Source organism: Lolium perenne, chromosome 2 (assembly GCF_019359855.2).
Source record: "Lolium perenne isolate Kyuss_39 chromosome 2, Kyuss_2.0, whole genome shotgun sequence".
Lineage (NCBI taxonomy): Eukaryota > Viridiplantae > Streptophyta > Magnoliopsida > Poales > Poaceae > Lolium > Lolium perenne.
The window spans coordinates 249,084,839-249,090,799 of NC_067245.2; positions in this window are offsets into that span (position 1 = coordinate 249,084,839).

Genomic DNA, 5,961 nt, shown 5'->3' on the forward strand with positions numbered 1-5,961 from the left:
AATTATAGATACGTTGGAGACGTATCAATGCACACGACTAGAAAAACTTGGAAACCGGAGAAACTTGATAGCATGCCCACCTGAACACTACGGGCCTATTTTCTTTGAAACATGGACACTTTTTTTTGCCCCAATATATTAATTATGCATAAGAGATTGTTGAGCGAATTATCGGAAAACCAGGCAAAAACCATTACAACGACACCAAATGCGGACTAAACCCAAACTCATGCCACTTCCGAAACACCAAAGTAGATCAACCAACTCTCTCAACCCGCAACAACCACAAACTCTCGACATGATGATCACTACATACAAAGGAAAGACCACTGAAAACACAAGAGCAATGATCTCAAACACGACAACCCGAAAAGATGAGAACCATGCATTCACCAAGCAACGGTAGATGTCTTTGTTGTGGTGTCACCCTTCTTGCTTTTGCTTCTACTCCTTCAACTTCTTGATTTTGTCCCTCGTATATTTTCCTGGCATAAGGCACACAATCTTTTTGCTATCTCCAAACTGGCGAGAAGATCACAAAGTTCCTTTGCAGAGAGAGCTTATGAGCCAACGAAAACAAACAGCTGGCTGGGCTTCGAAGATGTTGGCATGGAAGCCACCGCCGAAGGCCCAAGCGACTCCACCTCTAGATGCACCATCAAGGTAGGAGGAGTCGACTCCCTACCTAACATCGGCTGGAGTGAAGTTGAGCGCGGCCGAAGGAGAGGCTTCAGCTGAACCGACTATGGGACATGTTTGGTTCAAAAGAAGGAGGAACGGTTTTGGACCAACCAAGAACTGGCATGGGGCAACTTATTTTTAGCTAACATCAGCTATCATTCATCGTCGGCCAAAAATTCGGACGGCTAGCAACTTGTCCGTTCGATGTGGCTATGAATAAAAATGCCACAACCCTTTTTTTTATTGTGGCCTCGTAGTCTGAAGTGCAGTATATCTCGAAGGGTTTCTCTGAGAAGCTATCCTCTCTCGGCTTCTCCCAAAAACCCTTATTCCAAAATTATTTAAACTTCTAAATTACTATTAGGGAGACTAATTTAGAAGTTTAAACAAGTTTAGGAAATGGTCTGGGAAAGCCTCATGGAAGGTAGCTTCTGAAAGATTGCCATCCTTAAAGCCCAGAAAAAAATTCTTCATCCCAGGTATAAGCTGCTTTACGCCTTTTGCCTCAAGCTGCAGAATCGGGTAGGGAAAAGGACACGGACGCACTTCCCTCCTAGCGGGAACCCCTTTGGCTGGGTGATGATCCTAGGGAAAAACCTCACCGCACTAGCTCGCCGTGCATACACCCGGGCGCCTACTGGCGTTCTTGGCTGCTTTCGCGTCGGCGAGGCCAAAGCCAAACCGGCCAATCCGCACGCCGCTCCAGGCTTCGGATCAGAACTCAGACCACGACAACACGAGGACAAGTTTAGAGCATCTCCAATAGAGGCTCTAAAATTTGGGGTCGTTTACAGCGCGCTCGTTCCGGATACAGCGCGCGATGCAGTCGAGAGCTTCGTCGGAGGCTCTATTTTACAGCGCAAACAAAGAGGCAAAAAACGGCCCTTCGGCAGAGGCTGTAAAATAGAGCTCCACAAACAAGTTTTTTCAACATACATACATCAAACAAGATCAAACATGCCACAGTTAAATCTGAAAAAATCAACTAAAATTTACAACTCTACGGGGAGCTTATCCATCTAGCTAGCAATTGATCTAGTTAGCAAGAAATTACGATTCATTGCCTGCACGCGTGCATAGCAATTGATTCCCATGCGTGCGTGGCCACAGCAATCGATCGATTTCATGCGCGAGCGGCCACATCAATCGATTTTTGCTCGCGCGGCTGGTGGAGCTTGCATCGCGGATGCTGCCGGAGCTCGTAGCGGCGGGCAAGGTCGGGCTCGGCCGCGGACCTACGGAGGTCGCAGCGTGGCGCCCGCAGAGCTCGCAGCGCCGGGCAAAGTCGGGCTCGCCGCGGACCTGCGGAGCTCGCAGCGGGGCGACCGCGGAGCTTGCAGCGTGGCGGCCGGCGGAGCTCCCAGCGCCGGGCAAGGTTGGGCGCGGCTGACGGACTGCGGAGCTCGCAGCACGGAGGCCGGCTGAGCTCGCAGCGCCGGCGGAGCTCGCAGCGTGGCGGCCGACGGAGCTCGCAGGGCGGGCCCAGCTGACCTTTCAGAGCGGTTTTTCTTCGCGCGATGGGAAAAGTCGCGGTGCCAGTTTACAGCGCGCGCTAGCCGGCGCACCAGATATAGCGCTTTGGATAGCGCAAACTGCCGCGCGCACTAAAATATTTACAGCGCGACCTACTTTGCAGCGTCTGTTGGAGGACAAAAAAACACGCTAGGCGCTGTATATTGACGGTTATTTTAGCGCAGCGCTAGTTTACAGCCTCTGATGCTCTTATTACATTAGCCGGAAAAGGCCATCGCCCATGCCTCCGCCTTGGACGATGCGGTGCCGCTCAGACTAGTCATAGTGGGAAGTAACATAGAGTAGTAACATGCTATGTTACTACCTTCATAGTGGTTAGTAACATCAAAGTAGTATCATACAGTATATGTCTTCATTAATTAGCTTATAGACTCATTGTATCTTGAGAAGTGTGATGTTACAGTAACTAGCTATGTTACTCCATCCTCCTCTCTCCTCATTAACTCACTGCCACATAAGCAAATTTGCTGAGTTGGACACTTAGTTACTAGTGAAGTTACTCCCACTATGAGTAGTCTCATGTCGCGCGTGCATCGGTGCTTCACGGGGATTCCCGCCGGCGCCGGGGCAAAAAGCGACGACGCGGAACGGCATGTGGTGGCAACGGAAAACCGGGCACCGTTTTGCCTTTGTTTTCTCGGAGTCGATAAGACTAGCCACAATGGGAGTATCATAAGTAGTATCATGCATGCCATGTTGGCAAAAATCTGATGTGGCGCACCAATTAATGAGGTGAGAGATGGAAGTGGTATCATAATATGATACCATATCATAGCACGTAAAACTAGAAAACTTAATGACAAACACATCATGTACACCAATTTGCATTGAGATTCTACAAAACATTAAACATGATAATACTATGATACTATCTTATGATACTATGCATTGTGGGGGTAGTATCATAAACTAGTATCATGTGCATGATACTAGTGTATGATACTTCCCATTGTGACTAGTCTAAGAATCGCCGGCTGCTGCTGCGGGTTGGTCGCCGGGCATGCAGTCTGGGTCTCTGCGGTGGCGAGCTTGCGGGAAATTGGGAAATAGAACGCTGCAGCCTACAGCGCGCGTGCTCAGGTTCACCCCATTAATTTGTTGCGTCATGGTTCGGCAGATCTTCCCCGTACATGGTGTACCAGAACTTGTTAGTTTTAGACGATTATTATTCAAAATCTGGCCGTACATCAGCTTTTGAAAAGAAATATTTTAAGCTTGTGATAAGATTCTTGCTCAACAGCAAAAAATAATCTACAAAGGTTAGAGCATCTCTAGTGGTGTCCTCAATATCGTCCCCAACAGCTCTATGGAGGTTCGGCGTAGTTTTTGGGTCAGACGTTGAATTTCGCCCGTGGATCCCACCTTGCAGCCACACAACTTGGCCATATTCCCCAATTTCCTCCCCTCTCGCCCCCACCCACGCGAGGTCAGTGGGGCTGTGACCCCGTGGCAAAGCCGTACAGCACGTACCGTATCCTGGAACGATGGGTGCTACTACAGGGCGAGTCGCATTCGAGGCTCGGTCAGGGAGTTGACGATCGAGCATTCGAGATGCAGAGCGACGAGTCGGGGGGTGCAGCTGGCACGAGAGGAGGCGTGCACGGAGACGATTTTCAAATATGCGATCGCAGCCATGTTTGAATTGAACCTCCCTCCCGGAGGTGACCAACCATCGTGAGAGCTCAGCTCAGTGTTGACCCACGGCTGCTCCTACTACTCGTGTGCGTGCTTGCTCGCCCAAGTGCTCTTGTCGTCTGAACTGTTGTTTTCTTGGAGCATACATGGGCAGCAAATGGACCGCCCCAGCTGCCCACTACTGCGCACGTACTGCTTGGTCTCTAACTCTGGAGCTTCCATTTTTCCAATGATTGTACACCACATACCATACTGTTTTTCCAATAATTGCACCATGTAGGCTGTGGATTTTTCTGATCTTCTGTTCAATCAAATCTGCTGGCGGAAAAGGTTTCACTTTGCTTCACAAAAGGTGGCTATGTCGTCTCCCACCTGATTGAGGCCGGAACGAGCGACCAGGAGCTGTAGCAAGACTGAATGAACACCAGTAGCTCCAGACAACTCGCTGTCTGCCTCTCAGCCTCTTATACCGTATCTGCTTTTCTATTTTCATTTATCGGAAGTCTGCCGCTCAAAATCAACAAACCACCTAATTTTAGGCTAGGCGGCTCCATTTTCTGCTTGGAGCAGCTTGAATATATCCAGAGATTCCGGCTAGCCTCTGTAGCCCCAACGTGCCTGTTCTGTCTTCTCACCGCGATCGAGTCGGCATCTCAGCCCCCGTGTCACGCAACATACATCAGCGGGAAGAAGATAAAAGTTGGTGATAAGTGTGTGCGTGCATCCCATTCCCAGCCACACAGTGGAGAAAAAAGTTGCTTCCTCTTTTTCAGACATTTACCCTCATGAATTATCATGGAGATATCTTCAGTCACGCTAGTTCAACCAGCTAGGTAAAACCAATGCTATGGATTTTCACTCCGCGCTTTCTCTCCGCAGGGCAAACCAAGCTTCAACTTGTTGCTGGCGCTATTGACTTGAAAAGGACCGATGCTTACAACTGAGCGATCAAACAAGTAGTACCAAAATACTAGTCAACTGGCCAACCGGCCCAATAAATTATCTCAACAGTTGCACAGAGCATACAACTCGCCGAGGAAAATGCAGGCTAATCTACATGGATAGGATAAGATCACGCAAAATCTCTGAATTCCCATCCTGAACTCTCCTCAGCCATAGCTGACAACTTGATGCAGAGTCGTTTTATGGGCCAATGCCGACTGCCAATATGCTGACCCAACTTTGGTTCAATGGATGTGTCAGATATTCCGACAGATATCGCCCATATGGCCATATCGTCTATGTATTGAGAGTCTGAGTACGATACACCCAAGAATGCAGCATCTTCATCTAGTCATCAGGCAGATACGAATTATCAAATAGTGACGACCTACAATCAGATGGCATAAGAATAAGATAGCATGACAAGGTATTCGAATCATTAGCTGTTGGCTTGTTGCAGTTCAACCATAATATTTCGATTTGCTGCGTATTATTTTAAAGGAAGAATGAGTGCAGATTTTGGACCATGATCGGTTTTCAAGTAGCACAGAAGCCAAAGCCACCACAATAGAGGATCAGACCCCAAGGAATCTCATACATGTATAAACAGCAGGGATATTGTGAAAATCCTTTTGCAGATTTAAGCCCACCTGAATTCAACATTGTATATCCCCTTCAGGAGGTGGCATTTTGGCTCATAGGAGCAAATACTCCCATTGTACAAAATAATTAAAAAACAATTTTAAAAATGTCAAAAAATTCTGACATATATTTTTTGGTGTATATCGTGACATTCTTTGTTAGTGCACAAGTTTTCATGGAGAAACAATATTTTATGTGGCATGTACAAAAAAGACAAAAAAATGTCCTGTATGTAGTCTTGTTATAACATCAAAATTTGTCTTTTTTACAGGAGCCACAATTTTTTTTAGTTTCTTTGAAAAACTTATGCACGAACATAAAATGTGTAGATGTACATGAAAAATTTTACTTTAGAATTTTTTGACACTTCAAAATGTAGATTCACATAATGGGAGCAAATGCTCCTATGAGCCAAAGTGAATATCCCCTTCATCTGATAACACATAAATTTACACTATTTGTTCTTATATTCAGGAAGGTAGAACTCCGTTCTGTTTTTCAGATACTGTAATTTCTTTCTTCTCCACA